Genomic DNA, 9,633 nt, shown 5'->3' with positions numbered 1-9,633 from the left:
ACCCCAGTTTTTCTGTAAATTAATTAGCAATCGATGTCGCGATCTCAATCATCGACTGAATAAAATTCCTCACAGATGATTTACGGACATTACTGAGAAATTATTGTCACAAAGGACCAATTCAAAACAATGATTTAATTCACTCCAGTAATAAGAACCAACTGAGAACCCTCATCCAAGCAAAAGAGGGGTTTGGGTACGTTAGGAACACGTGCAAGTCTCGAACGGTCCAGCGTCTACCCCTCTCCCCACCTCACCCTCCGCCGTCCCCCTACCCCCTCGTGAACGTGTTCGCGTCCGGACGTAGTTGGTACCGCGTAGAAACCCGAAGCATATACACACAAACCGTTTGCATGTATTCGTTGAGATATAGGGAGTCGTCTGCTGTCCTTTATTTTTCTGAGCCTGCTCGTACCTAAGTTATATCCAAGAAGGGAGAGATTTGTATTTGTGCATTCGACGCATTGTTTGTGTAGGTTGTGTTGCCCTCTCTCCCTCGTTTCATTCCTCTTTTTTTTCCTTCCCTTGGTATTTTCCATCTCCCTCTGGCAATGGCAGGTTAGCCACCTGTTGACTAACCTGACTAACCTTTAAGTCTGCCCACACTGGCTTTTGTGCAAGGGTACCACGATGATGGTTATTTTTTTTTTTTTTTCAAACCACCCGCTTTCCACTATTCTCGTTTAATCTCGGGGTTAGGGACCTCGCTGTCGATTTCCATCAAGAAAAAGAAAACATTGCATTAAAATTCAATCAGCGAAACTAATCCCATTGACTTTATTCCTTGTTCCCTTATCGTCTTCTGATTTTCATGCGTTCAATCCACCCGAAATTGAATGAACAGAGGACAGACTCAAAGCTGTCATCTCATTTCTTCAACATCTCCAATAACGACTTATCTCATTGTCTCTTTCTCGACTGCAACAGTTGCTAGATTGCGATGCAATCTCAGTCCGAGACAGTGGAAATGAGATTTCCATCCGAAATTGTTCCGGGGTCCTGCAGCCTTGGACCCACTGATTCCGACCCCCATTATCCAGATATTTCTTGTTCTTGCTTAGTCAATACCTCAATCGAATTCAAAATGTATTCAAAGATATTCCAGATACCTGCGGCTGTCAGGTTGTTATATCGACCAGCGGATAGTTTTCCGAGGCAATTCTCATTACCAATGTTTCATGTTTGAATTATATGAATAGCCGATTTGGGTTACCTTGATAGATTTCTGAGTCAGTACTGTCTTTTGCATTGGTAATGGTTTGATCTAGTAAGAACAAAAGCAGTGGAAAAGCCAGTGTCGAAAATAGATTCATTATGGATTAAGAGCCTCGTTTTTGTAACCCTCATCCTAAAAAAGGTAGTCAGTAGGTAAAGACCTTTTTTGTCTGGCGTTGAAAGACGTTGATTTTTCCCAATTGAAATTAAGACATTTTTGTCTACTCTCTAGATATCGTAATTATCTTAATCCAGATCCATTTATTCACGTCTTGTAGACACTAGTTGTTACAGTGAGACAGAGGTGTTTCATAATCTGGAAAAACTAAGAGAGAAAATTCTCATTGAAGGAAATTGATGCATCTACGTCTAATAACACAGCTGTTTAGTGAAGCAATGATTAAAAGAACACGACTTGTTTATTTGAATTTAAACATCCTCCTTTGAGTAGAAATTATGATAATGCCTACCCGTTAATACTTATCCATTGTCTAATTATCATTTAGTCTAACGACATATCCATTCAGATGATTTTTTCCACTCCTTCTTAGAAACTAATGGATAAAAATAGATATTATTCTCAAGAGGGGGCAATTCTTGGTGGGTAATCGTGCGAATAGTCGTTGTCTGCCTTCCAACTTACGCGTGATTTATATTTTAATTACGCATCAACCGCCGTCTCGTTCACCCACGCTGATATTCAGTAAACACTGGGTATACCCAACTGGTGGAGCATTGACTTTGCATAATGTCCTTTACCTCTGGTTACTGGACAATAAAGAAAGCAAAGACCCTTGTCTTTCCTTCCGCGTAGATAACTGGTTTTGTTGGATTTAAATAAATGTGGCGAAAAATGTTGGAATCGTTGCTCTGAAAAGGAATACATTGAGATTTTGATGGTCAGTGGATTAGAAAATGTTCCAAAAATCTCTTTCCATTCAATATCGATTTAAAATGCTAGTGTTTCTTCCCCCCCCCATTTTTCAATTCAGAAAACTCGTAAAACTACCCCACCTCGGTAAATATTCATTTTGTCCACCGGTACAAATGAGAAAATCACTGTTCCACTAAACAAACAATGAATGACATTCACTGGAATGATTTCTTCTCCATTATCAACCCCATCACGTTCTAGTCCAACTATACCTAAACACCTTTACAGCTCTAGTTAAATAATTGCCGGGTCATTATGAAAATAACTCCAGCTAAGTGGCATCATCGATATGTGCCGCCTGAAGCACAATGAAGAATCTAATGACACGCGATGCCTCTAATGATGATCGCGCTGATTTCTAGCGCATGCGCACAATCAGTGTAATCAAACGTTGTGTAAGGTTAAGGTGTCATGGACGCGTGTTGTTTGTATTTGCGAGGCGGGAGAATTTTTCCTCCTATCTCTTTCTCCCTCTCTATCATGTGTATTAAATATCGAAGATGAAGTGCAGCGTGAATAAGAAACTGGGGAGAATGTAACGTGCGCGCACAATCGGCATGAATTATGTTGTGAATAGTTAAATGTAATAACGAACAAGGCCAAGTTTAGATCATCGTTCGGTTCAGCCATTGGCGATCTTTCAATCTGCGACATTCTAGTCGCTGGGAGAGACAAATAGGCGTCCAGCGGACGCTGTCCTCGTGTTGTTTATGTACACGAAGTATCGGCGTTACCGCCGATAGAATTTTTTTTTATTTCACTGTAATAATGGCCGAGTGAGGGGAGTAATAAGGCTTTTATCATATCGATCGTAACGGACCATTCAAGGGTATTTCTACGTCACTTTAACCAATGTACGTGCTACAAACTAATTGCTCTATCAACGGAGATATACCGTTAAGTGTAGCGAAAGTACTGCACGTATTGACACGTAGACTTGACGGATGACGAGGCTCTACCATCGGGAAAAATTATTTTCTCGATTTTTCTTTCATGTTTTTTTTTTCCATGAATTTTCTCTTCTCATTGCGGTTGATACCATCTGAGCATCCTCACGGTCACCCTTTCACGTGAATTGAAGCTCCTTGAGAAACAATGCCTATGATAAAATGATGAGGAATAACGCCTTCGGGGATTTTAGAACAGAGAAGAAAAAAAATCGTTAATGTTTACTTGTTCTTCTTCTTGCAGTTAGGCACACATCGAGGGGCTCGTTTTAACGTAAGCAAATGATCATGTGGGGAACGAGTGCCGAGAGGATCGCAACATGTGTTGACGAGAGTTTAAATAAATCACGACGATGTGTTAAAGAAACTTGAGAAAAACAGAACGTGAAACTTATGGAGGGGGTAGGGGGAGAATTTGAAAATATGAGGTTGGAGGGAGTTTAAACGAAACATTATGCTTGGGTTCTGACCTGTGACACGTGCTGAATAAAGTTGAGGGCTTGCAAAAGTTTTTGATAAATAATGAATGGAAAAACTCGAGACTGATGATCACTGTTTATAAATGTTCAATGGCTATTTATGATAATTTAACTGGGGGTGTGGTAAACAGTGACAGTGAAATACAGTGAATTATCGATGAGGATCAAGCAAAGTTTTGTTCCCTGGAAGTAATCGCGGCATTTTTGAAATCATTTCATGGAAATAACTGCAACCGAGGACAATTGCAATGTTGAAAAGTTTGAGAAAGTTGTCGGTGGGAAAAATAAATCGCAGCAGAGCACAGAGGCAATAACAATTTGAAAATTGTCCTCGACTGTGACATAAGCCAGATGACAACGGGAATTATAACAAGGAACTATGACTCAAGTGAAATAGGAAAACTCACGTATATGGTAGTGTATTCCTTTTACGTTTGAATTGCAAAATTTTTCATCGCAAGTGGATGTTAACTTGTGGTATAACGTCAGATGTCGTATATCCGGCTGACAGAGAAACATCACAGGGAAGTGAGGGCACATTGATGCACGATGAGTGTCCGAGATTTTTCTCACGGAAGAGGAATAAAGGTAATAATTCCCAGTGAATCGTTGAGACAATCGCAGGTGTTCGGGGACACAGTCACGGTCGTTACCAGGATATGAACGAAGACACTAGCAACAAGAAGTGTCTGAGATTGAGACACTTCAGTTCTTTTTTTCAGTCATTCGTGTACCAAAACCAAGTCATTTTTAATGTCTTAAATTGGACCATCTTGAACACTAGTTCTTACAGCCCTCCGGGCAATTGTAGAAATTATCCTGTGGATTGAAAAAAAGATCAGCTCCAGGTGAACCGGAAAATTTCGAGGTTAATGGGTAACCACGATCATGTTTAACGACTTGAGCGTCCATCCATAGCGAATTTGTTCTGTTCAAGACAAATCCTTCACAAAGATGGTCAACTCAATGGTTCAGTCAGTATTTCTCTCTGAAAGCCAATCAGCAGTTAAATTTTCAACAGACTACCTTTCCCACCAATTAACCAATCCTCCCCTTTGCCCTATTATACCCATTCTCAAAGTTTCGTACCACGGTGAATCCTGAATGAGAGTAATACAGGTACACATGAGATGAATATTTGGATACAACCGGGATGCGTCTAATTAGCCCCAACCTATTCTCAAACTACCTTGTATCTTACTACACATTGTGAACAGGAGAATACAACATTTGAACATTCACTGTTTACAATAGCTCGGTACGATACACAACCCTCAATGGAAACAGGTTGTTAACTTAATATCCATTCTCCAAAAACTCATCCAATTTACCCAGCCGAGTACCACGAAATTTTCATAGAAACCATTTTCAAAATGAGATCTCACTGATTAAATTCAATAAATTCATTCTCCCCATTAACATCGCAACGATTCTATTGAACATCGTGGCAGTTATGCCCATGAGAACTTCATATTCTTGAAGCTAGAAACTCCCAAATGTACCCAGTGAATTTTTTTTAATGAAAAAAGCAATCAAGGAACCATTTCTAACTCTATTTTCAATTTATAAATTGAAATTACTGATTACTTCGATAACCAGATCTCCAAGTAACCCATCTTGATGTAACACCCATTACCCATTAATGATTTCTGTAATGCTATAAAAAAATGATCAGGGCCGATCCCTGATTCAAAATAAACCCTCGGCATCAACAAAAAGGTCGAAGGATTATAACGGTAGTCACGACGTCACCACTGGACCCGGGCGAAGGAGAACCCCAAGCGATGATGATGCAGATAGACCCTTCCTCTGAGTACGCAGCTGGCCAGGTTTATCCTCCTCCACTCATCTCCCCCCATACCCCCCCCCCTCCTTCACCATCACAATTTTTCCCTCTCAACCAATACCACTGGTGTCTCCCGTGCATTATGCCATCGCGTAATGCCTATCTCACTCAAGGCCAGTTGTACTACAGTATAATACATGCAGGCCAAGAAGTGGACGGTGTATTGCATTATTGCAACGGCAGAATAAAATTGTTGCGCAACCCACAACCACCGGGCAATAATGCTTAGACACAGTATGTGTGTATCTGAGAGATAAACAGAGAGGAATGGAAGGCGAGGGTGCTGTGGCATAAAATTATTGCCTCGTTTATTCTAAGCAATGATCTCATTGCCGCGTCGTGTGTCTCTCACTACACGGCTAAACGGTTTAATGTGTGGTATATCCACTCGATCGTTTTGTCACGGTGAAAATCAGCGAGTTCTTGGTGGATTTTGAGCCTTTCACCCCATTCGTCATAACGTAGAAATATTTTGTAATTGACGGAGATCTCCACAATTTTTTACTTCCGAATGGAAGCTATGCAATTATACTTTATGTTGTCACGCCATTATGTATGGAAAATGTTTATACGTACGGTTTCACATAAATTTTAACGCGATTGATCGGGAAAGGAAGACCATTCTCAACCATACTATTATGTTCATGTAGATGCAAAAACAATTTCAGACTTGGGTCATCTAAAAAATGTGCAGAATACGAGTCATTGATGAAAGGAAATTTATTTCCGCCGATTGCAATGATAAAGGTCTCAAGTATCTTGTGAATTTACCTTTGGGTTCTGTTTCGCTTGAGTTTTAAAGAAGATTAACTTACTCCCTGCATCGTCCACTTAAATTCGGCCAGTGCGCTCTCTCGGGAGCGTTTTGGTAAAAAAAAAAAGGGTGAGCCAACGGGGCCTCGGAGTATAAATACACACTGGGTTTCAAACCAGAACCCTAGTGGTGCTGGGGAAGGTGAAAAAGGGGGAGAACGAGAGAAAAAAGTAGGATGAAACAAAAGTGCGTGCATCGGAGAACCGGATCATCAGCTGGTACGACTGGTCTCTGGGTTCTCTCCTTCTTCATCCAAGTGGGTGCATCACCTTCTCTCCTTCCCTGCCTCGATACTGGCCTGAATCCTGCCCGCAAAAAAAAGGTTGAAGAGAATTTTTACATTTTCCATCCAGGGATTCAGCTTCATAGTTTTTGTCCGTTTCCAACGGAGCTGCGGTTGAATTAAAACGTAATTGTCCAATTGAAGTGAAATTCACAAGTGAATCAGATGGTGTTTCTGGTATCGTCACTGTGCAATTCGTTTGAAAGCATCGATTGTCTCCCCCTTCCAAGTTCAATTCGGTTCCTTGCCTTTAACGGACAGGGGGACCTTGACATCGACCAAATTGTCCCAGATGCTTCACCCAAGGAAATCTCCTTGGATTCCCTTTCAGTTTAAACGCAATTTCCTCCAGGTAATCCGAGGGTGTGTCCTGAAAATAGTTAAACTACAATTCCTCCCCATTCCCACCAGTAGCTCTTACCTCTTTGATAATTTACGAGACACTCGCTGGGCTCTTCGTTTCGGCTGAGTTACTCCAGCAATTTGACTCGAAAGATCTTCGACGTACATTTTTTATGAAATCTCATTACAACCGAAAATCCTTGGCCATCGTAAAGCCCAACCATTAATTACTATCATCATTTCAATTTGAGTGCATCCTTGGAAGATGTAATTACACTGTTAGATTGTATTCAACAGAGTGTTTGAGCCTGAAACGATCGGCTCCTCATCTTTTGCACTAAAACTCTTTGAAAATATATACAGCAGAGACGTACAATTCAATTTCCAAATTTTATTCTACTCCAGCAAGCTGCGAAGCCCCATCAGGCTGACTTGGCCCACAACTGCAAGCCCTGAATCACGTCATGATTTTAATGAATCCAATCATCGACTCGAATCGTCCTTCTTAGCAAGAACAACTTGAACGGAATAGATTCTCTAATTGAATCCTTCTACACGGCTTCAACTCAAATCACGAAGTATTTTCTGGGTAATGTTTCGAGTCTCTCAGCACCCGCGTATCAGAGAAGCCGATAGACCAAGTGCTTCTTCCTCCACAGAATCAGCAATGGTAGAAGGGGGTTTCCCTATCGGCGCACGCGGCCAAGAGGCATATAATTTTCTCAGCATTTTTATTGTGGGGTAACTTGTCTTCAGGTGAGCCAGTCGATCTCTCTTGCTCTCCAGCTTGCAACAGCTAAGAAGTTGGAGGTGGGACACTATATCCAACAAGACCCCTCTGCCGTCCCACCGCACAGTACCATGAGCTGGAGTACTACAGGCACAGCTAACGCGCAGTAGCCTCGAAGCTCTCGAGTTGATAATTTTTCTCTCTCTTTAACTCGAAGTAAATGCACAGCATCTCTTACTCACCCAGTGTCCCTCTTCCACCTGGTTCAATTCCCTCATGTCTCTTTCTCGCATCTCTCCATCTCCCTCATTACTTCTTACTGGCTGTGCAGGCTGTCCCTCTGAGCGCAAGGATTTTGACCCTCGTTTCGTGTTGCTTGCGTTTCGCCGTATAAACTTTGCCTTGTTTTTCGCTCTCTCCTCTCTCTGTGCTCCTGGAAAACACCACGAGATAAGACCTGATAAACCAATGTCCGGCACAATTTTAAGGGAATATAAAAAAAAATACTGGGGAAGGAGTTGTGGGTGAATTTTTCGTTGGAAACTCGAGGGTGAAGATGTGCGGGGAAACTCGCGAGTTGTGGGAGTTGAGTTTTGTGGCAGGTCCGAGGAGGAGGCAAGCAGATCCGATCGCTTCCAGCCGGATTGTAGTCTTATTGTCCTGGGGTCCTTGACGCTTCCAACCTCGGGGCACTGTATATAACACCAGTTTACCACTTGGGATTAACGAAAAAGAGAGATTGAGGAGATAGATCTCTACCGATGATGCGGGGAAAATTGATTGGAAAATTGTAGAGGTGATGTGGAAAACCTTTCGATGGCTCTTTTTAAGTGGCTGATGATGGAGAGCTCATTGTGAGGGTTCGGAGTGGGCCATGGGATAGTTTGCGCGGGGGCAATGGCCTGGGGCAAAAAGCCAATGGCGTTTGAGTTTCGAATTGCTGGGAAAATAACCGACGGGGAGGATTAAAGTTTGGAAAAGTTGGAGAATTGCGTGTCGAAGGGATAACGATAACAGTTACATTGGGTAATCGAACAGGCATTGATGGTCTTTTTGGGGTAGTCGCTTGGAGTTTCTTCGAATTTCGTTTAATGCTTTATTGGGGTCTGTGCATTACTTCCTCAACAATTGTCATGATCAATTTGTGGCAATTTTTTTGACGGTTTTTGTTTACTTCAGGATAAATTTACAGTCACTGAATTGAATCTTTACATACTTATCGTCTTATTCAACAGAGAATAGGTGGAACACGTGATGAATTATGAATTCATGTTCATTCATTCAGGCAATTCATTCTTTTTTAAATAAACGTGATGGGACATTGGGTCGTCATAAATCACTGGCCCATTTGTATAATAAGTAACCGCCGAAAATGAAAACAAAATTAAAAAAAAAATCCATTTCCCGTCAATACTAGATTCACTTCATTTAACGACTGGAATTTGCATCTCGATGAAAGATCACAATCAATAAAAGTCAATCTACGTATGATGGATCATGGAAACACTCACTCAACTCATAAATTTCGCAGTTTGTCCGTTAATGGAATAACGAGCCCATTTCATCCGTCAATCGTTGCCATTGCGACACAACACCGTAAGGTAATAAAGGCAAAAAGGAGTTGTAAAAAAAAAAAGTTGAACGCGAAAAGCGTCTTAAAAGGCGACCGTCCATAACGCCTCGTAATTAGGTGATCGACCGCGCACCTGCACTCGCGTGACGTTTACAATGCAAAACCCAATACACTTGAGCACTCGTCGCGCAAAAAGCGGTAAATATGGAGAGGGAATAAATTGAAAAATAAACCGTAAAGAATGAAAACATTGAATTCCTCGGGGTAACTCGATTTGTCAATACAGGATCTTGGACGGAGATTAGTCACTCCCGGACAATGTCTGCGCCATGCAGTCTCGTGTCTCACAATAATACTGACTCGAGAATTTTCGCACAACGACACAGAATTTATAACTAATTAATATTTAAGTGGCTTGAGGACCTACGCACTCGTATTTAAAGGTATTTCAAAAATTTATTGTCTATGAA

General features: G+C 41.4%; 1 long non-coding RNA gene across 1 annotated transcript; it reads right to left on the bottom strand.

The window, feature by feature from the left end:
- Positions 1-405: 405 nt before the first annotated feature.
- Positions 406-2,493, bottom strand: LOC135172592 (uncharacterized). The gene is made up of 4 exons (XR_010301137.1): positions 2,230-2,493; positions 1,859-2,085; positions 1,686-1,769; positions 406-1,540 (listed from the first exon to the last, which is right to left on the bottom strand). It is a non-coding gene; the product is annotated as an uncharacterized LOC135172592 (long non-coding RNA).
- Between the last annotated feature and the right edge of the window lie 7,140 nt (positions 2,494-9,633).

This window comes from Diachasmimorpha longicaudata, chromosome 2 (genome assembly GCF_034640455.1).
Source record: "Diachasmimorpha longicaudata isolate KC_UGA_2023 chromosome 2, iyDiaLong2, whole genome shotgun sequence".
NCBI lineage: Eukaryota > Metazoa > Arthropoda > Insecta > Hymenoptera > Braconidae > Diachasmimorpha > Diachasmimorpha longicaudata.
Note: the sequence above shows the minus strand (reverse complement) of the source record. Positions and strands in the feature narration are given on the sequence as shown.